Source organism: Dendrobates tinctorius, unplaced genomic scaffold, assembly GCF_039654945.1.
Source record: "Dendrobates tinctorius isolate UK_male_01 unplaced genomic scaffold, ASM3965494v1 ptg000211l, whole genome shotgun sequence".
Taxonomy (NCBI): Eukaryota; Metazoa; Chordata; class Amphibia; order Anura; family Dendrobatidae; genus Dendrobates; species Dendrobates tinctorius.
This window is the reverse complement of record NW_027361878.1, coordinates 18,377,468-18,402,500: the sequence shown is the minus strand read 5'-3', so window position 1 is coordinate 18,402,500 and position 25,033 is coordinate 18,377,468. Positions and strand designations below refer to the sequence as shown.

The 25,033-nt window shown below is 44.8% G+C and overlaps 2 protein-coding genes across 7 annotated transcripts in view; one reads left to right on the top strand and one right to left on the bottom strand.

Annotated features, from left to right (window-relative positions):
- The window catches only part of RTN3 (reticulon 3), a 54,841-nt gene extending 54,726 nt beyond the window's left edge, over positions 1-115 (bottom strand). Inside the window, exon 1 of one of the 4 annotated variants that reach the window (XM_073554540.1) lies at positions 1-115. This exon is cut by the window's left edge and continues 35 nt beyond it. The gene's annotated coding sequence lies outside the window, so the exon portion shown is untranslated. The other 3 variants (XM_073554543.1, XM_073554542.1, XM_073554545.1) reach the window with 3 other exon arrangements.
- A 30-nt stretch (positions 116-145) lies between these two features.
- The window catches only part of ATL3 (atlastin GTPase 3), an 81,315-nt gene continuing 56,427 nt past the window's right edge, over positions 146-25,033 (top strand). The window contains exon 1 of one of the 3 annotated variants that reach the window (XM_073554546.1): positions 146-274. The gene's annotated coding sequence lies outside the window, so the exon portion shown is untranslated. Of the gene's footprint in view, positions 275-299; positions 320-25,033 lie in introns of those variants that run through there. The other 2 variants (XM_073554547.1, XM_073554548.1) reach the window with 2 other exon arrangements.

Sequence of the window (25,033 nt, the reverse complement as noted above, 5' to 3'; positions counted from 1 at the left end):
ACAGGCGTACCCGACACCGACACAATGACGCAGCGAGCGGGCGACGTTACAGGAAGGCGGGGCTTTACTGAAATGAGGAATGGGCGTTGCTCTGAGGAACTCCTAATGCGCATGCTCGCTGCGCATGGTTAGTCGGGAAGTGTAGTTCTGTTAGGAGCGTCCCTGAGGGAACTAGCCGTTGCGGGACTACTATTCCCGAAAGCCTATAGAATATTTCGTCCTGCCCCTCCTTGGGCTTCTCCCGTTGCGTTGCAGAGCTCCCGGACAGCATCAGGTTGGTTGTCAGCTAGAAGCGCTGTTTGTTTGCTGCTTTGCAATAGTTAGGTGGCTTATATGTTAGGGGAAGTTTATGTGGTGACGCTAGGAGCCTCTATGCGGAGTGTAATTCACGTTGAGAGGCTACAGGGAGTCCTGTGCTGCTTCTTTCCCTGTTACTCAAGGCTGGAACGTCAACTTTCTCTTGTCTGGAGCCTGGGGTTTTCTGTATAGCAAAAAAAAAAAACAGTGTGGCATAAGTAACCAATCAGATCGCAGCTTTCATATTAGCAATGCAGTTTATCAAATGAAATATGTCTCCTGATTGGTCTTTCCAGTTTTATACTGCTGTGTGGTCACCACCATTTTTTTTTTTTAAACTTTTTTTATGTTTTGTAAATTGTCATTTGTTGTATAGCACGAGCGACAGGATACAAAATTCACACCCAAAAATATATATTTGGAAAAGGTGATTTGTGCATTTTGCAACCACCTTGCTTGTTACTATATGCAGCATTTTTCCATTTGGTTTTGCTTTGAAAGCTCAGAATGGTCTAGAAGAGGCACAACTATTGGGTGCAGGAGTTACAGTCATACCCAGCCCTTGGAACCTAAAAGGGGACCCAAAAAGTCCCTTTGGCCTATAAAAACCAATACTATTAACTGAGGGCCCTCTAGAACATTTTGCATTGGGACCCACTCCCATCAAAGTTTTTATCCTCTTATTGTATAGCAGTCATCATATTATATAGCACTGTGTACTTATAAGGCTAATTTCACAATAGCGTTTTTTTGCGCAGCGCATCGTGCACAATAGAAACGCATGCAAAAACCGCATCATGCGTTTTCGTTTTTTATGCGCATTCGTTCTCTAGGGGTTAAAACCAGTGTCTACACGTTTACGCCAAAAACACATGCGCACGAAAACGCAGACGAATGCATGTCCATGAGCACGCCTGCATTCCCATAGACTGTAATGCGTTATTTTGTCGCTTTACATGCGCAAGTGTTTTTTTGACGCCTTTCGGCGGACCCAAAAATGCAACAGGTTGTGTCTGGCGCGCATAGGCACTGTTAGGCGTCGGGTTCCTGCCTCTGCACAGCAGGAATCCCAAGCCTTGCTTTCTGCGGTCTCCCATTCCTCTCCGGCCGCAGAGGAGCCTGCTCAGCAGAGACGTTCCCAGTGTTTTGCTCAGTCTACTGCTGTTGGCTTGGGTACTGCTGCCAATCGGGGTCCAGCTATAGTAACCTGCAATAGCCAGCAGCGAGCAGCTCCTGGGACCAAGTCCTTCTTTCGGTCCACTCAGCATGCCCGTGGGAAGTCCTCTCATTGGAGGTCTGAGGTCACATGCTCAGGTCCTATTGCTGCTCCCATTGGACCACTAGGAAGGTCCCGGAAGGACACTGCTATAAAAGAGTTGCATGGCCATGCGCTAGTATAGACTCTTATTGTATATTGTGTGAGTGATGATGGGTGCTTGTCAGGGCTGTGGTGTCGGTATAAAATGGACCGACTCCTAAAATATATAATAAATTGGGTACAGTAGTTCAATACAGAATGTGCTGAATATTTTTTCATAGGAATTTGGGAAAGTTATGAAATGTCCTATAAATGGCTGTTCTATTCCTGATCTAAGGCTACATTCACACACAGTGTTTTTCCTGCGTTTTTTGAGGATACGTTTTTCAGTTGCAAAAGCAAATCAGCTTTTTAAAAAACCGCATCACCTGAAAGGTTTTTGAGCTCAGCTAATGTTTTCAATATCAAAAGCAGATTAGAAATCTGCTCTATCCATTTATCCATATCTGTCTATCCATATCTTATCTGTACCAAAAAGAATGAAAGCCGGATAGTACACAGACTAACACTCCTTTTTTTTAGCACCAGTCAGGGACACCTCATAGCTGCCCAAAAGGACGCCCAGGACAAGCATTGCTGGTCTTCAGTAACACATCAACATCAATTGATAGTTGGAATAAATAGACTGCATTCACCACCACATCTTCTTAAGGTGCAGGCTTTATTTTCAAGTGTAGGGGTGTGCAGTATGAGGTTCTGCAGCAGCTGAGGTGTGCAGTATGAAATTCTGCCGAACAGTATGAGGTTCTGCCCCCAACCAGGTTTGATCCTGGCTACTCCCATAGTGTGAAAGTAGCCTGAGGATCTAGGCTTTATCCTAGCCGAGATAAGTCATAGTGTGTGTGTGTATGTGTGTATGTATATGTGTATATATGTATATGTGTGTGTGTATATATATATATATATATATATATATATATATATATATATATATATATATATATACACACACACAGTACAGACCAAAAGTTTGGACACACCTTCTCAATCAAAGAGTTTTCTTTATTTTCATGACTATGAAAATTGTAGATTCACTCTGAAGGCATCAAAACTATGAATTAACACATGTGGAATTATATAATTAACAAAAAAGTGTGAAACAACTGAAAATACTGTGTGTCTTATATTCTAGGTTCTTCAAAGTAGCCACCTTTTGCTTTGATTTCTGCTTTGCATACTCTTGGCATTCTCTTGATGAGCTTCAAGAGGTAGTCACCGGAAATGGTTTTCACTTCACAGGTGTGCCCTGTCAGGTTTAATAAGTGGGATTTCTTGCCTTATAAATGGGGTTGGGACCATCAGTTGTGTTGTGCAGAAGTCTGGTGGATACACAGCTGATAGTCCTACTGAATAGACTGTTAGAATTTGTATTATGGCAAGAAAAAAGCAGCTGAGTAAAGAAAAACGAGTGGCCATCATTACTTTAAGAAATGAAGGTCAGTCAGTCTGAAAAATTGGGAAAACTTTGAAAGTGTCCCCAAGTGCAGTGGCAAAAAACATCAAGCGCTACAAAGAAACTGGCTCACATGAGGACCGCCCCAGAAAAGGAAGACCAAGAATCACCTCTGCTGCGGAGGATAAGTTCATCTGAGTCACCAGCCTCAGAAATCGCAGGTTAACAGCAGCTCAGATTAGAGACCAGGTCAATGCCACACAGAGTTCTAGCAGCAGACACATCTCTACAACAACTGTTAAGAGGAGACTTTGTGCAGCAGGCCTTCATGGTAAAATAGCTGCTAGGAAACCACTGCTAAGGACAGGCAACAAGCAGAAGAGACTTGTTTGGGCTAGAGAACACAAGGAATGGACATTAGACCAGTGGAAATCTGTGCTTAGGTCTGATGAGTCCAAATTTGAGATCTTTGGTTCCAACCACCATGTCTTTGTGCGACGCAGAAAAGGTGAACGGATGGACTCTACATGCCTGGTTCCCACCGTGAAGCATGGAGGAGGAGGTGTGATGGTGTGGGGGTGCTTTGCTGGTGACACAGTTGGGGATTTATTCAAAATTGAAGGCATACTGAACCAGCATGGCTACCACAGCATCTTGCAGCGGCATGCTATTCCATCTGGTTTGTGTTTAGTTGGACCATCATTTATTTTTCAACAGGACAATGACCCCAAGCACACCTCCAGGCTGTGTAAGGGCTATTTGACCAAGAAGGAAAGTGATGGGGTGCTGCGCCAGATGACCTGGCCTCCACAGTCACCAGACCTGAACCCAATCGAGATGGTTTGGGGTGAGCTGGACCGCAGAGTGAAGGCAAAAGGGCCAACAAGTGCTAAGCATCTCTGGGAACTCCTTCAAGACTGTTGGAAGACCATTTCCAGTGACTACCTCTTGAAGCTCATCAAGAGAATGCCAAGAGTGTGTAAAGCAGTAATCAAAGCAAAAGGTGGCTAGTTTGAAGAACCTAGAATATAAGACATATTTTCAGTTGTTTCACACTTTTTTGTTAATTATATAATCCCACATGTGTTAATTCATTGTTTTGATGCCTTCAGAGTGAATCTACAATTTTCATAGTCATGAAAATAAAGAAAACTCTTTGAATGAGAAGGTGTGTCCAAACTTTGGTCTGTACCGTGGATGTATGTAATTGATATTATACAGTGTATTACATATTTACAATTTATTACAGTTTTTTGTGTTCTAAAGTTGTATTCCAATAAATAGATATTATGTTCTATCTAAATATCTTGATTATTGGATCATAGAAATGATTAAATGTCTGATGTTCACATTGTACTACAATACATTTTTCACTTAAATATAAGCAATATATGTGGGAGTGGGAGTCGGTGTAAGGGAAATTGAGGAGTCGGAGTCGCAGGTTTGGCTTACCGACTCCACAGCCCTGGTGCTTGTATCTGGTGACTGACTCATTATGACTCCCCTCCCTTGGATATGTATGTTATAGGGCTATAGAGTTAGTCAGTGCCTACTAGTGGCTTGGTCTGCGCCACGGTGCTTCCACATCTCAGCACCTCACTCAGTGCCATATGGTGCCGTCCAGAGCTGGGCACCTTCAGTACCGCATTAAGCGGCTGCATCCGCCAGTGCGACTCCATGCGCAAAGTCTAGCGCTTTCCTCCCTTGTTCGGGTGGTTAGTGACGTCTGCCAGAGCGGTGCAGTTCGCGTGTAGTGCGCTTTAGTTATTTAATTTGTTTCTACCTGGCACCACTGTTGTGGGGCCGAGCACTAGTGAGTCTAGAGGGACTCTAACCCAGTGTCTCAGGGGTAGAGTCCTGTGTCTATACACCAGTGCTCACATTGCCGAGCTCTGTGAGCATAAACAGGCTGCGGCATTTGTGTTTGGCGGTCGGGCGGCTCTGTGAGGTAGCAGAGTCTGCCTCTGTACACACTAGGTGGAGTTACCGCGTGTGTTCCTCTATTGTATCGCCATATACTGTCTGCCATTACCGAGCAGCAGTTACCATCTCTGCACGGTGGACTCCGGGCTGCGAACGCACCTAATTACCTTCCTTATTATTTGGTGCGTACCGCCAGCCCGTAACATTAACCCGTAGTATAAACTAGCGCCAGGGTCTGGCTAGTAATGGCGGACGAACAGCAACTGCAGCGGTACATCCATAGTGCGTTCCGCCAGCCCCTAACAGGCGCACACCTTGAAAAAACGCATGCATACGAAAGCGCATACGAACGCGTGCAAACGCAAGACCATGCGCAAGCCATGTTAAACATAGGTACGCATGCGCATGGACAAACACAATGCGCTGCGCGAAAAACCGCTAATGTGAAACCAGCCTATTTGGTCATTTTCCCTTTCTACCCAGCTATTTCTTCTCTATTCCATTAGGTAATTAAAAACTGACCAGCTGAGTCCTTCTAAGCTGTATGCAGAAGCAGAAGTTCCAATTTTTACTGCATGAGTTAGCATTAGAGCTACAATTCTACATCACTGCAAAGTCCCAACAGCCCAGCTTCACCTCCTGATCCATCTTCTCTGCTCCTCCATTTGTGTCTTTGTAATGATGTAGAATTGTTCTAATGCAGAGCAAAGAGACTTATTGTTGGTCTTCTAAGCTATACAGTATGTAGAAACAGGACGTCTCATCCCTACATGAGTCATCATTAGTATTGTAAGTAGTGCTGAGTGATACCTTCCGATATCAGGAAATATTGGATTGGACCGATACCCCAAAAATATCGGGTATCTCCGATTCCAATACCGGAAACCAATGCAAGTCAATGGGACACAAATATCGGAATGAAAATAAACCCTTTCTTTCCTTGCACAACCAGTTCGGGAGGGGGGAAGAGTGTGGGCGGTGCGTGGGCGGAGACTGTGCGTGGCTGTGTGTGCGGGCGGGGTCTGTGCTGGCCTGCCGGAGGTCTGTGTGGGCCTCTCGGGGGTCTTTGTGTCTGTGTGCAGGGGAGGTCTGTGCGGGCCTCTCGGTGGTCTTTGTGTCTGTGTGCAGGCATCTTCCGATGGGACTACAAGTCCCATCGGGCTATGCCTGCTACAATGACAGTGATTGACACATTAGCCAATGATGGGACAGTAGTAGTCCCATCATCCGGCTAATGTGTTTAATGTAAAAAAACAAAACAAAAAAACACATACATACATACTACATACCACATACATACCACATACATACATATAGACATACAGTACATATAACATATAGTACATACTCACCATCACTTGTCACTTTGATCCCCGAAGCCAGTGTCATCTGTAAAAAATATTAAAATAACAAACAATATACTCCCCGATCCGCAGAAATCCACGAGTGTCCCACGACGATCTCCCGTGGAGAACAGCAGCATCAGCTGATGCGACCGCTTTCTAGGAGCCCCAGGAATACAATGACGGGAGGCAGGTATCCTTCCGCACTGTATTCCTCCGCCACTGTAAAAAAATAGTCCCTAGTCTCACTTTTGGCATTGCTGTGTGAGAAAGTTCCCACGCAGCTTTTGCCATAGACCAGTGAACTATAGTAACCTCTCAGTGATGCACTGCAGGAGCCATTGTCTCCTGTCAGTGTGTCACTGAAGGTCCTATAGATGTCACTGTTCTATAGGAGAGATCGTCGTGGGACACTCGTGGATTTCTGCGGATCAGGGAATATATTGGTTGTTTATTTTAATATTTTTTACAGATGACACTAGCTTCAGGGATCAAAGTGACAAGTGATGCTGAGTATGTACTCTGTTATATGTACTGTATGTCTATATGAATGTATTGTATGTTGTATGTAGTATGTATGTTTGTGGTTTTTTTGGGTTTTTTTTTACATTCAACACATTAGCCGGATGATGGAACTACTACTGTCCCATCATTGACTAATGTGTCAATCACTGTCATTGTAGCAGGCATAGCCCGATGGGACTTGTAGTCCCATCGGACAATGCCTGCACACACACGACCCCGCACAGACCCCCCACGGTCACGCACAGTCTCCACCCATGCACCGCCCACACTCCATTATAATGCATCATGATGACATCATTTCAGCATGCCTAACAGGATGTGCCCACACTTCTTAGGATCCTCAACTGGCTCATTGCATTATGGGAACTTCCGATTCCGGTATTTGATATTGTAAAAATATCGGAACTCCGATACAGCGAATATCGGCCGATACCCGATATTTGCAGTATCGGAATGCTCAACACTAATTGTAAGTCTAATGCTAACTAATGCAGGGAAAATTGACCTCCTGTTTTTACATATAGCTTAGAAGGATTCAGCTACTCAGTTTGTACTCACATGATGCCAAAGACCTAATGGAAAGGAGAAGAATTATCTGGGAAGAAAGGCAAAATGAGCAATTGTAAGTACACAGAGCTACAGTATGTAATATGATGACTGTAATATATTAAGAGGATAAAAACTTTGATGTGAGAGCTTTTAACTACTTTCCGACATCAGGCGTAAATGTACGCCAATGTCAAACTCCGTCCCTTTGATGTGGTGAGCCCACATCTTTTCCGGCACATGTCAGCTGTTTTAAACACCTGACGTGCCCGGGAACAGATGTGGGTGGAATCGCCATCCACCCGTGGCTAATAACCTGGTAAATGCCACTGTCAAACTGAAAGCGGCATTTAACATGCACTTCTGGCAATCTCGCCGGAAATCCGCCCATTGGTGACGCCTGTCACATGATCATGGGCAGGGTCGGTCTGGCCTGGCGGGGTAGCGGAGAAATGCCCGGTGGGCCCCGATGAGAGGGAAAATAGGTTGCTGGGGCCTTTTAAAAATAGGGCCCCTTTAAAAGCATGGGCCATTTAAGAGCGCGTCCCAGACTTTGCAGAGTCGCGCGTGCACGTACCAGCCTCTCTCTGACGCGGCGTCGGGCGACCCTGACTGGCTCCACCCCATGGAAGGACCTTGCGTTCTGCTGTTTTTTGTGGGTGGTGACGCCCCACTCTCTCCTTTCCCGCTCTGTTGCTGGCTAATCACGTGACACCTCTGCTCTCCCAGCCTCCCATTCTGTACTGCTGACTCCGGCTGTGTGGTGAGTAGTGTAGAGTCTGTGTCCTGTCCATGACCTCAGGCTCTCTCTCAGTTCTGCTCTGCCGGCTCCCTCTGTCCTGCTGGCTGTGTGGTGTGATGTGTGAGCGTGACACAGTCTCACTCTCTTCTCTCCTGACTCCCTCTGTCCTGCGGCCTGCCCTGTATACCATGGGGCAGTGCTGTATATCATTTGGTGGCTGGATGAGGTGAAGTTTCTGTGTGGGGTCAGGAGGGGTTTACAGTGTGGATGTAGCAGAGACGTGGTGTGTACGAGGTGTACGGAGCGGAGAAAAGGTGTACGGAGCGGAGCCGCGTGTGTACGGAGCGGAGCCGCGTGTGTACGGAGCGGAGCCGCGTGTGTACGGAGCGGAGCCGCGTGTGTACGAGGTGCGCGGAGCGGAGCCGCGTGTGTACGAGGTGCGCGGAGCGGAGCCGCGTGTGTACGAGGTGCGCGGAGCGGAGCCGCGTGTGTACGAGGTGCGCGGAGCGGAGCCGCGTGTGTACGAGGTGCGCGGAGCGGAGATCTGCGTGCATTTTGGCATGGGGGCCCTTAACTTTGTAGTTACGCCACTGCATGTGGCGCTGTGCTGTATACCAATGGGGGGCTGTGCTGTATACCAGTGGGGGACTGTGCTGTATACCGGTGGGGGACTGTGCTGTATACCAGTGGGGGACTGTGCTGTATACCAGTGGGGGGCTGTGCTGTATACCAGTGGGGGGCTGTGCTGTATACCAGTGGGGGGCTGTGCTGTATACCGGTGGGGGGCTGTGCTGTATACCGGTGGGGGGCTGTGCTGTATACCGGTGGGGGGCTGTGCTGTATACCGGTGGGGGGCTGTGCTGTATACCATGTGGGCTGTTATATACTTTATGGCTGTGCTATATGCTATGTGGCTGTGTTATATATCATGGGGGGCACATTATACTCTATGGGGGAGGCTGTGTTATATAATATGGGGGGCTACATTATATTCTATGGGGAGGTGGGCTGTATTATATTCTATTCGGGGCTACATTATATTCTAGGGGGGGGCTGTATTATCTTTATTATATTCTATGGGGGTGATCGCATCATACTCTATGACGGGGCTACATTATACTGTATGAAGAGGCTGCATTGTATTCTATGGGAGACTGCATTATATTTTATGGGGGCTAGATTGTATTGTATGGGGGCTCTATTATACTTTATGAGGGGGCTACATTATATTCTATTGGGGCTGCATTATACTATATGAGGAGGGCTACATTGTATTCTATGGAGGGGATACATTATACTATATAAGGGGCTGTCATATATTCTGTGGAGGGGCTGCATTATACTATATGAGGGGGCTGCATTATATTCTATGGGGTTACATTGTATTCTGTGGGGTGGCTGCTTTATACTATGAGGGGGGCTGCATTATATTCTTTGGGGGTTACATTATATTGTATGGCGGGGCTGCATTATACTCTGGGGTGGCTGCATTATGCTCTGGGGTGGCTGCATTATACTATATGTGGGCTGAATTATACTGTATTGAGGACTATGGGGGAATACATTATACTATATGAAGAACTATGGAGTGCATTATACTATAGGAAGTGAATTGTACTACATGGATGACTGGCGGTGTATTATACTATATGAAGCACTATGAGGAGTGTATTATACTATATGGAGGACTGAGCAGTGTATTTTAATATATGAAGGAGTGTATTGTATTATACGGAGGACTGAGTGTATTTTGATATATTGAGGGCTATGAGGAGTGTAATATACAGTGCTGGGCAAATAAATTGGGACAAAGAATTTTTTTAAGAAAAATCGTAAGCTGGTTACCAGTCAGTGATTCAAACCAGTTTTAACTGCTTTGAACAGGTGTGATGCCTGTACATACCTCAATATCGGCATCCTATAAACTGTACATACCACACTCTCAGCCTCTTATAGAAAGTATCTGTTACAGGAGACAGAGTGCGGTCTGTATGTGCTATAGGATGCCAAGAGTGCTGTCTGTACAATACATAGGAGGCTGAGAGTGCGGTCTGTACGATATATAGGAGGCTGAGAGTGCGGTCTGTACGATATATAGGAGGCTGAGCGTGCGGTCTGTACGATATATAGGAGGCTGAGAGTGCGGTCTGTACGATATATAGGAGGCTGAGAGTGCGGTCTGTACGATATATAGGGGGCTGAGAGTGCGGTCTGTACGATATATAGGAGGCTGAGAGTGCGGTCTGTACGATATATAGGAGGCTGAGAGTGCGGTCTGTACGATATATAGGTGGCTGAGAGTACGGTCTGTAGGATATATAGGAGGCTGAGAGCGTTCTCTTTTGCTCTTTTGCACACTGTACAGCTTGCTATAAGGCACACGTTTTAGTGGGAGAGGCCAAAAAATGAACACGTAATAAAACCGTTTGTTAGCCATAGGGTGGGCCCCTAGAGTCAATTCCCCTGGTGGGCTCTAGACACCCCAGTCCGACCCTGATCGCGGGTCACTGATGGGTCGGCATGATAGCCAGAGGACTCCTGCAGACCTCTATGGTTGTCACTGCCTGATTGCTATGAGCGCTGCCCGGTAGTCGGCACTCATAGCAAGTCAGCAATTCTGCTACATACAGGCGATCTGATCATCGCCTGTATGTAGCAGAACTGGTCAGAGAAGTGCAGCTTCTAGTCTCCCATGGAGACTATTGAAGCATGCCAAAAGTAAAAAAAAAATGTTTTAAAAAATGTAAAAGCTCAAATCACCCCCCCTTTGCCCTCGCCACATTCAAAATAAAACAATAAAAAAATCAAACATACACATATTAGGTATCACCGCGTTCAGAATCGCCTGATCTGTCAATGTAAAATAATATTAACCTGATCGCTAAACGGTGTAGCGAGAGAAAAATTCAAAACGCCAGAATTACGTTTTTTTGGTTGCCACAACATTGCATTAAAATGCCATAACGGGCGATCAAAAGCACAAATCTGCACCAAAATGGTATCAATAAAAACGTCCGCTTGGCGCGAAAAAATAAGTCCTCACCCAACCCGAAGATCATGAAAAATGGAGACGCTACGGGTATCGGAAAATGACCTGGAGAATCATAATGTCACGTTAGTTTTAGCATTGAGTGAACATGGTGAAAAAACAGCAAAAAACAAGTGTGGGATTGCACTTTTTTTTGCAATTTCACCACACTTTGAATTTTTTCTTGTTTTCTAGTACATGGCATGGTAAAACCAATGATGTTGTTCAAAAGTACAACTCATCCCGCAAAAAATAAGCCCTCACGTGGCCATATTGACGGAAAAATAAAAAAGTAATGGTTCTGGGAAGAAGGGAGCAAAAAATGAAAAACTAATAATACCTCTGGTCGGTAAGAGGTTAACTTTCAGAAGTGAAAAACGAAACTTTACTTTCTACAAACTTTTCATAAATGAATTGGGCAGGCAACTGTTACAATCTCTGTAATACAGTTAGGTCCATATATATTTGGACAGAGACAACATTTTTCTAATTTTGGCGCTAGACATTACCACAAGGAATTTTAAACAAAACAATTCAGATGCAGTTGAAGTTCAGACTTTCATCTTTCATTTGAGGGTATCCACATTAAAATTGGATGAAGGGTTTAGGAGTTTCAGCTCCTTAACATGTGCCACCCTGTTTTTAAAGGGACCAAAAGTAATTGGACAATTGACTCCAAGGCTATTTCATGGACAGGTGTAGGCAATCCCTTCGTTATGTCATTCTCAATTAAGCAGATAAAAGGCCTGGAGTTGATTTGAGGTGTGGTGCTTGCATTTGGAAGGTTTTGCTGTGAAGGAAACAAGAGGTCAAAGGAGCTCTCCATGCAGGTGAAACAAGCCATCCTTAAGCTGCAAAAACAGAAAAAACCCATCTGAGAAATTGCTACAACATTAGGAGTGGCAAAATCTACAGTTTGGTACATCCTGAGAAAGAAAGCAAGCCCTGGTGAACTCATCAATGCAAAAAGACCTAGGCACCCACGGAAGACAACAGTGGTGGATGATCGCAGAATAATCTCCATGGTGAAGAGAAACCCCTTCACAACAGCCAACCAAGTGAACAACACTCTCCAGGAGGTAGGCGTATCAATATCCAAATCTACCATAAAGAGAAGACTGCATGAAAGTAAATACAGAGGGTTCACTGCACGGTGCAAGCCACTCATAAGCATCAAGAATAAAAAGGCTAGACTGGACTTTGCTAAAAATCATCTAAAAAAGCCAGCACAGTTCTGGAAGAACATTCTTTCGACAGATGAAACCAAGATCAACCTCTACCAGAATGATGGAAAGAGAAAATATGGCGAAGGCGTGGTACAGCTCATGATCCAAAGCATACCACATCATCTGTAAAACACGGTGGAGGCAGTGTGATGGCTTGGGCATGCATGGCTGCAAGTGGCACTGGGTCACTAGTGTTTATTGATGATGTGACACAGGACAGAAGCAGCCGAATGAATTCTGAGGTATTCAGAGCCATAATGTGTGCTCAGATCCAGCCAAATGCAGCCAAACTGATTGGTCATCGTTTCATACTACAGATGGACAATGACCCAAAACATAAATCCAAAGCAACCCAGGAGTTTATTAAGGCAAAGAAGTGGAATATTCTTGAATGGCCAAGTCAGTCACCTGATCTCAACCCAATTGAGCATGCATTTTACTTGTTAAAGACTCAACTTCAGACAAAGGCCCACAAACAAACAGCAACTGAAAACCACCGCAGTGAAGGCCTGGCAGAGCATCAAAAAGGAGGAAACACAGCGTCTGGTGATGTCCATGAGTTCAAGACTTCAGGCAGTCATTGCCAACAAAGGGTTTTCAACCAAGTACTAGAAATGAACATTTTATTTACAATTATTTAATCTGTCCAATTACTTTTGGTCCCTTTAAAAAACAGGGTGGCACATGTTAAGGAGCTGAAACTCCTAAACCCTTCATCCAATTTTAATGTGGATACCCTCAAATGAAAGCTGAAAGTCTGAACTTCAACTGCATCTGAATTGTTTTGTTTAAAATTCACTGTGGTAATGTCTAGAACCAAAATTAGAAAAATGTCTCTGTCCAAATATATATGGACCTAACTGTATATCTGTATCTTATTAGAGAAATGCTCTTCCTTTCATAGAAAGATGGGAGTTGAGCGCCGCAGAGCTGATTCACTTACCGAGTGTCTTCGGCGTGCTCGAATAATATGTTTGAGCCCCCGCTGCTGCATGTCTCGCGGCTGTTAGTGAGCTGCAACACATGCGTGGATTTCCTGTTTGCTAGTCAATCCTTTGATTTTGGCCTGCGTTTTCTGCCAAGAGATGCAGATTCCGTGCAGAAAATTCTGCAGACAAATCTGCAACATGTGCACATACCTTAAGGCTACATTCCCGCAATCAGGAGTAGCGTATTTATGCAGCGCCAAAACCGCAGCGGCCAGCTGCAACAGCATAGTGGATAGGATTTCTAAAAATCCTATGTCCACTATGCGACTGTGCGTCCGCAGCTCACCTACGGAGACTGACATGCAGCTCGTCTCTCCAGACCATAGCATGTTAATTTCTATCGCGGAGACGCTAATCTCCACAACAGAAATTGCGTCAATAGAAATGTATTGAATGCGGTAAATCTGCGCGGTTCAGTGAACACATGCTGATCTACTTGCATTCAATAGAACGCAGCGAAAATGCACTGCTGCATCCGGATTGTGGGCACATAGCCTAATGGGTAGGAGAAGGTTAGATTTTTTTTTTTTTTTTTTTTTTCTTCCTGGGCATGAGAAAAACAGATGCCACACTGATGGTTAGAAACGGCACTGTTCAATCAAAAGGCCCCAAATACCCAGGCTGGGAAATAAGGTTCAGGGTGACAAATCTACTTCTGGCTATTGTAATTTCAGCCTTAAAGTACATTTTCCAGGACTTTCCAGCCTCACTGCAGCTGCCCTCGATCTTTCTGACACATGTGCAACCTTTCTGTCACGACTATCACATGACTTCCACAGCCCATCGATCTGCCGCAGTGGTCACACGTTGTAGTCGTGACATCACAGCTGCTGCTTTACTTTATTCTGCAACAAAGAGCATGCATTGCGCTGCAGTTAATAAGATGTTTAAGGTTGTATTGTTTGGTATTATGAGATGATGAAAAACACTTTTTTTTTGTCTTAGGCTAGTTTCACACTAGCGCTTTTGAGCGCAGCGACGGCCTGCGCACGGCCGCCGCTAAGCCCCGCCCCTGCCGCGCCTCCGCCGGTAGCTCCGCCTACCGGCGCATGGCGCTGCATGCGTCCTGCATCCCCTATCTTTATCACTGGGGGCGCAAGCCGTGCGCAGTATGCGTTTGGCGGCGCATGCGCCTTTTTGACGGTGCGCCGAGCGCAACCAAACTGCAGCAGGTTGCGTTTGGCGCAGGTCGTCGCACCGTCAAAAGGACGCATGCGCCGCCAAACGCATACTGTGCACGGCCTGCGCCCCCAGTGATAAAGATAGGGGACGCAGGACGCATGCAGCGTCATGCGCCGGTAGGCGAAGCTACCGGCGGAGGAGCGGTAGGGGGCGGGGCTTAGCGCCGGCCGTGCGCAGGCCGTCGCTGCGCTCAAAAGCACTAGTGTGAAACTAGCCTTACATATTTACATAAACTGCACCTCAATCTACGACATTGAAAAGAACAAAATAAAAAAAGCTGCAGAATGCTGTTCACAATTAAATCTGACCTCAGAATTTGGAGTTGTTATAACTTCTTGATTATAACCAAATCAGAGTTGGACATTTACAATAAATCTGATCTGGTGTGGGACAACCCCATAGCTAAATTTAGAGAATGCAGCATAGAATGGTTTCCTCGTAGCTGCACATGTGCAGAAGGGTCAAACAGCAGCAATCCAGCGTCTGAGACGTAATTGTTTTCTGTGACACTTCTCACATTATCAATAGTCCTCGGAGGCAGGCACACCCTGACCTATTCACTAAAATATTCCACAACTCTTACCCACTGAGCCGTGTGGTTCCAGCAGCCCCGCAGTGCATTCACCGGCGCACACAAAGGTTATCGATAGTCGATTCCCGAAAATCTGAACTGCGCCATTGTTTCCACAATTACTACCTTGTCAGTCATAGTAATAATACCGTACAGCAGAGCAAGTCACAGGAGCGAACAGAAATATACCGTAACTCGAGGGAGGAGCGGACCCACAATTGTAAATATAGGGAAAGCGCACACCTGCACGGTTAGGGGCACCAAACCGGTGACAACCAAATATTGTCCTATTAAAGCAGATTTGTCACCAGATTATAAAACTGCAGTAATTATAGGGAACCTGTCACCTGTTTTGGTCGCTATAAGATACAGCCACTGCCTGTCAGGGCTTATACACAGCATTCTATAATGCTGTCTATAAGCCCTGACAGGCAGACCTGAAAGATAAGAAAAATACGGTAAGTTTTATTATACTTACCCAGGAGTCGGTCTGGTCCGAAGGGTGTCGTGGGTCCGGCGCCTCCCATCGCTTTAATAAATAGATTTTGTAGACCTGATGACCCTACTGTATTACTTTGATAATCCATGTGTAATCCCGAAATTAAATTGGATCTGTCAGCAGATTTCATTAAATAAATTTCATATGTTATTAAATAGATCTTGCACCTGATGAACCTGCTGTACTTACTTTGAAAATCCATGTCATCAGTATGGTTGTTATATTTTTCTGGCCAACAAGGAAAGTTATGTATGTGATGTAAAAAAAAAAAAGGAGTTATACCTTCATTGGCTAGTCTGAAAAATATCTGCAAGCATTTAATGCATAAGTACATCTTTAGCTGTAATCCTAATATTGGACAACTATTCTGACATGGAACTTCACAGTCAGTGCACCAGCCTCATCAGGTCTGCAGGGCCCAACACACAGTAGCTAGCTGTTAGCCGAGCAATCATTCGGCCAGCAGCTGTCTGTCCCCACTCCTCCATACACAGGAGCACTCGCTTGGTGGACTACCAGACTCTTCTGGCAACGGTTTCTCTGGGAAAACAAAAGGATCTGCAGTCCGAAATCCAACCTTATTCCACATCCGTTCCATCATCTATTAACATTCTTTTACACAACATTAAACGGAGATTAATGACGTGCATTGTGCGATCTGTAATAGGCCGAGAACGATGATCTTTTATGCAGCACAAAAGATCGTTTCACCCGACGGATAGGTGATCAGCGTCCTTGTGTGTGTCGGAGCCCCATAGACATTATATGGACGGACCTTAGCGGATTCAGCTGACTTTATGTATGGGGACTACAACTGTACTCTATGGCAATGGTGCATACCGGTATTCGCACGTGCATGCTTATCTTGCTCTCACTGATATTAAAAACAGGTTTTCCTAGGACAAGTAGGTATACAGTAGTGAATTTATACCTGTCTTGTCTCCAAAAAAAAAAATTGTTGTTGCTTACTTACCTAGCCGGTTTAACTGGCCTGGTTTGGATAGTACTCATCTAATTAGTGACAACGCACTGTAGTGCTATGTATTGGGAAACTTGCTGCATGTGTTACAGTATCAATGTATCAACCCATGTTCAAATGATCGATGTGGAACTAGTGAAAAACGGAGGATTTCTCCATCCAAGTCACATCAGTTTAGTGTCTGTGCGTTCTGATTTCAGAAACCTATTGACTTTAAATGCAGAAAATCGTTTACATGCACATTGGCCCCTCGGGTTCTAAGTCGGAGTCCTGACTGATCTTGCACATGATCATCGTTTGTAGACTAGGTCACACCCTTGTCTGGTAGGAGAGCAGAATTCAGACTGGGTAAGGTCGACTTCACGCGTCCAACATATTCCTTCTGAGTACTTATCGCCATGTCTGGACTGGCTATGGGTCACCTAACCCGAACTGAACAAGCCTCATCGGCATATACAGTGAAGGAAATAAGTATTTGATCCCTTGCTGATTTTGTAAGTTTGCCCACTGACAAAATCATGAACAGTCTATAATTTTAAGGGTAGGTTAATTTTGACATTGAGAGAGAGAATATCAAAAATAAAATCCAGAAAATCACATTGTATAAATTTAATTGCATTTTGCCGTGAGAAATAAGTATTTGATCCCTCTGGCAAACAAGACTTAATACTTGGTGGCAAAACCCTTGTTGGCAAGCACAGCAGTCAGATGTTTTTGTAGTTGATGGTGAGGTTTGCGCATGTCAGGAGGAATTTTGGTCCACTCCTTTTTGCAGATCATCTCTAAATCATTAAGATTTTGAGGCTGTCGCTTGGCAACTCAGAGCTTCAACTCCCTCCATAAGTTTCCTATGGGATTAAGGTTTGGAGACTGGCTAGGCCATAATGTGCTACCTTTTGAGTCAATCCTTTGTTGCCTTGGCTGTATGTTTTGGGTCATTGTCTTGCTGGAAGACCAAGCCACAACCCATTTTTAATGTCCTGGCGGAGGTAAGGAGGTTGTCACTCAGGATTTTACGGTACATGGCACCATCCATTCTCCCATTGATGCGGTGAAGTAGTCCTGTGCCCTTAGCTGAGAAACACCCCAAACCATAATGTTTTCACCTCCATGCTTGACATTGGGGATGGTGTTCTTTGGCTCATAGTCAGCATTTCTCTTCCTCCAAATACGGCTAGTTGCGTTAATGCCAAAGACCTCAATTTTTGTCTCATCTGACCATAGCACCTTCTCCTAATCACTCACAGATTCATCCAGGTGTTCATTGGCAAACTTCAGACGTGTCTAATCACTCACAGATTCATCCAGGTGTTCATTGGCAAACTTCAGACGTGTCTGCACATGTGCCTTCTTGAGCGGGTGGACCTTTTGGGCACTGCAGGATTTTAGACCTTACAGCGTAACGTGTTACCAATGGTTTTCTTGGTGACTGTGGTCCCAGCTGTCTTGAGATCATTAACAAGTTCCTCCTGTGTAGTTTTAGGCTGATCTCTCACGTTCCTCATGGTCCAGGATACTCCACGAGGTGAGATTTTGCATGGTGCCACAGATGTCGATTAACAATAATTTTGTATTTCTTCCATTATTTATGGTTTTTACTAGTCTTACTTATGGTTTTGTAGCCCATTCCAGCTTTGTGTAGGTGTATGTTCTTGTCCGTGGCATCCTTATAAAGCTCTTTGGCAGTGGCGTAGCTACAAACTTATGGGCCCCGGTGCAAACTTTCAAATGGGGGCCCCCCCCCCCGGGCTGCCACTAGGAATTTCGGAGCCCCATACTGGCAAAATTTTTGGGGTCCCCTTGAGACCAGCCCAGGCTCCATCCCTCGAACTGTCCCCAGACCCACCGCTCCCATAACTACACCCCCACACAGAGAATGAAAGGAGCAGAGGGCAGGTGTCTGACTTTCTACACCATAGAATATAATGTCGCCCCCCCATATTATATAACACAGCCTCCCCATAGAATATAATGTACCCTCCATGGTATATAACACAGCCGCATAGTATATAGCACAGCACCACATGGTATATAGCACAGCACCACATGGTATACAGCACCACATGGTATAGAGGACTGCATGGGATACAGCACAGCACCCCCCATGGTATACACCTCCCCATGGTATACACCCCCTTTGGTATACAGCACCCCCCCTCCATGGTATACAGCATCATGGTATACAGCCCCCTGAGAATGGCCCCACAGTCCTGGCTGTACTCACTGTTGCATTAAAAAAAGCCTCATTTTCTCGTGCCCGCGCTGCTGGCTGCTCCTGTCTCCTGCTCTGTCTGATACACAGTGAGTGTGTGATGACGTCATTGCGCACCCGCTGTGTCAGAGGCAGAGCGGGGAATGATGGGAGAGGGAGCGTCAGCTGACGCTCTCTGCTCTATCATTGCTTTGAACTGTGCTGGTGTCAGACCCCGGTATAGTGACATGGTGCGTCTCTGACCCCCCCCTCCTGCCCAGCCTGCCCCACTGCTGGGGCCCGATGCAGGCCCCCTCTGCTCATAGGGGCTCCGTAAGCCAGTCAGGGCATTAATGCCCTGACTGGTGGCCCTGGGGCCCGGGCCCCTAAGAGCTCAGGGGCCCAGTCGCAGTTGCGACCGGGGATGTTATGCCCCTGCACTTTGGTCTTGCCCTTATTGTAGAGGTTAGAATCTGAAGGATTAATTGAGTCTGTGGGCAGGAGTCTTTTTGGCTGTGTGCACACGCTGCGGAATCTGCTGCGGATTGATCCGCGCGGATTTTCAAAATCTGCAGATAAATCTGCAGGTCAAAAGACCTGCGGTTTATCTGCGGATTATCCTGCGGTTTTGCCCTGCGGTTTTACCATCTCCACAATGGAGGTGATGGTAAACTGCTGCGGAATCCGCAGAAAGAATTGACATGTATAGAATTTTCGTCATTTATTCAGCAATGCAACCTATTGGTTGACCGCTCTATGTATACTAAATCCGGGGCACATTAAAGTCACGCCTCCTGATGAAGCTGCGGTGTAACGCGCGTAGGGGCGGCAGCCTGGGCAGCGTTACTCTAAAATCTATGTAAGTGTTACAGATCTTCTTAACACTGTTATTTTATTAGCACCTAACATGCAGTTTTGTTACAGCATGATTTTGTACTGCTGTTACTGCGCAGTTTATATGCAAAATGCTTATTAAGCCCATTAGTATATAGCACTGAAAAAGTTCAATAGCAGCCCCTCATTTTGTTTATTTATTTGAGGTAACACCTATATTAGGTAATGCACTTTGATTAACAAATTTTGGAGCTGCTGATTTTTTCAACACTTTATTGTAATAAAGTTGTGATATTTATGGGTAATATTCCCCTATTTTATTGATGGCTGTAACATGCTACTTGAGGTGCAATTACATTATTGTTCTTAGCTGCAACCTGCATTAGCATTTATTCTCTGTTATATATTGTAGTAATAAATTGTACTTTGTTTGGAAAACTCTATTTGATCTCTAGTTTTGTTTAATATTGCTTACAAGAGATTTATTAGTATTGGTTCATAATTTGAGTTGACCTCATTATTTATACGTCCTGGTGTATGGGGAATTTTTGATATTAAATTCATATGTTCTGTTTTATAACAGTGTGATCCCCTATAATGGATTTCAAAGCCAAGGACAAAGCTTCAGATTTACTTAAACAGAGCGTATCTGCTAATTTTAAAGATACCCAGAACGATGAAAAGGGACTAATGTCTAAATATAAAAAATTGAAAAATAAGAAAGCGCAGATATGGTGGACGAAAATAATATCAAAAATTCCCCATACACCAGGACATATACAGTTGTGGCCAAAAGTATTGACACCCCTGCAATTCTGTCAGATAATACTCAGTTTCTTCCTGAAAATGATTGTAAACACAAATTCTTTGGTATTATTATCTTCATTTAATTTGTCTTAAATGAAAAAACACAAAAAGAATTGTCCTAAAGCCAAATTGGATATAATTCCACACCAAACATAAAAAAGGGGTGGACAAAAGTATTGGCACTGTTTGAAAAATCATGTGATGCTTCTCTAATTTGTGCAATTAACAGCACCTGTAACTTACCTGTGGCACCTAACAGGTGTTGGCAATAACTAAATCATACTTGCAGCCAGTTGACATGGATTAAAGTTGACTCAACTTCTGTCCTGTGTCCTTGTGTGTACCACATTGAGCATGGAGAAAAGAAAGAAGACCAAAGAACTGTCTGAGGACTTGAGAAACCAAATTGTGGGGAAGCATGAGCAATCTCAAGGCTTCAAGTCCATCTCCAAAGACCTGAATGTTCCTGTGTCTTCCGTGCGCAGTGTCATCAAGAAGTTTAAAGCCCATGGCACTGTGGCTAACCTCCCTAGATGTGGACGGAAAAGAAAAATTGACAAGATATTTCAGCGCAAGATTGTGCGGATGTTGGATAAAGAACCTCGACTAACATCCAAACAAGTTCAAGCTGCCTTGCAGTCCCAGGGTACAACAGTGTCAACCCGTACTATCTGTCGGCGTCTGAATGAAAAGGGACTGTATGGTAGAAGACCCAGGAAGACCCCACTTCTTACCCCGAGACATAAAAAAGCCAGGCTGGAGTTTGCCAAAACTTACCTGAAAAAGCCTAAAACGTTTTGGAAGAATGCTCTCTGGTCAGATGAGACAAAAGTAGAGCTTTTTGGGCAAAGGCATCAACATAGAGTTTACAGGAGAAAAAAAGAGGCATTCAAAGAAAAGAACACGGTCCCTACAGTCAAACATGGCGGAGGTTCCCTGATGTTTTGGGGTTGCTTTGCTGCCTCTGGCACTGGACTGCTTGACCGTGTGCATGGCAATATGTAGTCAGAAGACTACCAACAAATTTTGCAGTATAATGTAGGGCCCAGTGTGAGAAAGCTGGGTCTCCCTCAGAGGTTATGGGTCTTGCAGCAGGACAATGACCCAAACCACACTTCAAAACGCACTAGAAAATGGTTTGAGAGAAAGCACTGGAGACTTCTAAGGTGACCAGCAATGAGTCCAGACCTGAATCCCATAGAACACCTGTAGAGAGATCTAAAAATGGCAGTTTGGAGAAGGCACCCTTCAAATATCAGGGACCTGGAGTAGTTTGCCAAAGAAGAATGGTCTAAAATTCCTGCAGAGCATTGTAAGAAACTCATTGATGGTTACCGGAAGCGGTTGGTCGCAGTTATTTTGGCTAAAGGTTGTGCAACAAAGTATTAGGCTGAGGGTGCCAATACTTTTGTCTGGCCCATTTTTGGAGTTTTGTGTGAAATGATCAACGTTTTGCTTTTTCCTTCATTCTCTTTTGTGTTTTTTCATTTAAGACAAATTAAATGAAGATAATAATACCAAAGAATTTGTGTTTGCATTCATTTTCAGGAAGAAACTGAGTATTATCTGACAGAATTGCAGGGGTGTCAATACTTTTGGCCACAACTGTAAATAATGAGCTCAACTCAAATTATGAACCAATACTAATAAATCTCTTGTAAGCAATATTAAACAAAACTAGAGATCAAATAGAGTTTTCCAAGCAAAGTACAATTTATTAATACAATATATAACAGAGAATAAATGCTAATGCAGGTTGCAGCTAAGAACAGTAATGTAATTGCACCTCAAATAGCATGTTACAGCCATCAATAAAATATGTGAATATTACCCATAAATATCACAACTTTATTACAATAAATTGATGAAAAAATCAGCAGCTCCAAAATTTGTTAATCAAAGTGCATTACCTAATATAGGTGTTACCTCAAATAAATAAACAAAATGAGGGGCTGCTATTGAACTTTTTCAGTGCTATATACTAATGGGCTTAATAAGCATTTTGCATATAAAGTGCGCAGTAAGTGCAGTACAAAATCATGCTGTAACAAAACTGCATGTTAGGTGCTAATAAAGTAACAGTGTTAGGCTACTTTCACACATCAGGTTTTCGGTGTCAGGCGCGATCCGGCGTCGTGCCGGAATGCCGGATCCGGCAAATGTTTTGTAAAACCTGATGTGCCGGATCCGGTTTTCTGCCGGATCCGTCTTGTTCTTGACAGACAAAACCGGATCCGTCTCATCCGTTTTTCTATCCGTTTTTCGACGGATTACGCCGGATCCTGTTTTTAAAATTGACCCTTGTGGCCTTCCGAACGGGATTGGCTACTGGAAAACTATATATAGCGTGTTCCTACAGCCCTTCTTTGACAGGTTGTAGAGGAGAAAGTGCAGGTTGGAGAGAAGAGCAAGTTACTGGCGAAGATGGATGTTGTCATTGGAAATATTACCACTAGAAGTTCTGTGACGGTTTCAGGGACAATTTTGCACTATACTTTATGTCACCTCAAGGCAGAGTACACTGGCAGGATGACAGAGTTTGAAAGATTTGTGCCCAACCAAACTTGTGTACCTTCTGGACCAACAGTATATACCTTTGCCAACCAAAGTTGGCTATCTTGTCATGGTCTTACTATTTTTACCTTTAGGCCACAGGTGTGTACCTGGTTGTGTTTTATGCAAAGTATTTCACCTTTTAACAAAAGTTGTGTACATTGTTAGGAAATCACCAACAATAAACACAACTTTTTAGGTGAAATACTTTGCTTCAAACACAACCAGGAACACAACTGTGGCAAAAAGCTAAAATTTACCCACAGTTATATACCTGGTTTTGAATACCTTTTTACCTTTGAAATACCCTTTATTTAACCTTTTTTTTAAACATAGTTCGCCGCAGAAAGAAATGACAGACAACCATTGTGAAACGATAATTTAACTTTTATTTAAAATTTTTTTTTTTTTTGTAAAATGTTTTTAAAGTGCAAAAAACTTTTTTAATAAAGGTTTTAAACCCAATGGGCATTTTTATTAAAAAACACACATTACAAATCTGTGTAGTGTGGGGTGGAAATACTGCTGGAGGGGCTGCGGGACACTTCGACACTGGGAGTGTGGAGAGAGGACTGGGATCGTGGTGGGGAAGGAACAGTTAGAGGTGAAGGTGTGGAAAAAGCTACAGAATGGGTGGACATGTGGGAGGCAGAAGAGGTGGTGGGCGGTGGAGTGGAGGGTTGGGCAGGGACTGTAGGAGCAGATGATGTTGATGGAAAGTTGTATGGGGAAGGAGTTTGGTACGGGGAAGGAGTTTGGTACGGGGAAGGAGTTTGGTACGGGGCAGGTTGCTGGAAGTGGGGAGATGTCTGGTACTGGGGAGGTTGCTGGTACTGGTGAGGTTGCTGGTATGTAATAGGAGGGGGAGGATGGAAAGTGGCTGGAGGGGGTGCAGATGTAATAGGAGGGGGAGGATGGAAAGTGGCTGGAGGGGGTGCAGATGTAATAGGAGGGGGAGGATGGAAAGTGGCTGGAGGGGGTGCAGGTGGAGGAACTACAGTGGTGGGAGGTGGAGGTTGGGAGGTAACCTGCTGTAGAGCACCGTGGCACGAATGCATTACATGCATCTGCTGGGTAGGAGATAGTGTTGCCATGCGCTCCACAACAGACCTGAAAAAGGTGTGGTTTGGCGAAGATCTTGCTTCTGAATGCATGGTTTGCAGAAGTGTCTTCACCTCCAGAATGCTGGAGTTGATCTGCTGAAAGCCTGCAGAGATTTGCTCTGACAAGACTTTTAGACAGTTCTGGAAAGATGCATTCAGATGCAAGAACTCTGGTGCATAACTCTTTTCCTGACCCCTCTGCCGCTGTCGCCCAGTACCCGCAGGTGTACTAGAGGTGGCAGGGGCAGAAGGGTGGGGTAAAGGGAAAGCGATCTCCTCACCAGCAGCTTCATGTAATGTAGGCGGCCACGATGCTCCTGTGCTGGTGGATGGGACAGATGGGTCGAATGTGTGGGAAGGCTGGGAAGGTGCAGATGTACCGGGGCGGTCGAAGTGTCCCTCGGTGCCGGTCTCCTCAGGGATCGCCTCAGAAGGGTCCAATCGTGCAGGCTCCCGGGTGCTGCTCACCGTGCTGTGGAATAAAGAGAAAAAAAAACAATTAAAATACTGACATGGTATGGCCCTGGCTGAAAAAAAAAAGTTACATCTAACATTTTTTTTCACATGTGGTGTGTAATATTTACCTTCTAGTGACCATTGTTTCCCGGAGGAACGACAGGGCTTGTGCGTACTTGTACTTGCTCCTGCGTCCTCCAGATCCACTCGGGGCCCGCATCTCTTTATTGAACTCCTTCTTGAAACGATCCCTCACAGCCCGCCACCGATTCACAATTCTGTTCCCTGAAACGAGAAAGGAGTGGTTAGTATACAACATCAGTGTTTCACAAACTCCAGTCCTCATGGTCCCCAGGGGTCATGTTTTCAGGATTTCCATAGTAAATAGAAATCCTGAACACATGATCCGTGGGGACCACGAGGACTGGAGTTTGGGAAACACTGGTTTACATCAAGCAACCGGTACTGTATATACTTACGCTCTTTAATCTGGGCCCGAACATCGAGGTCCTCCCAGCGGCCCACAAG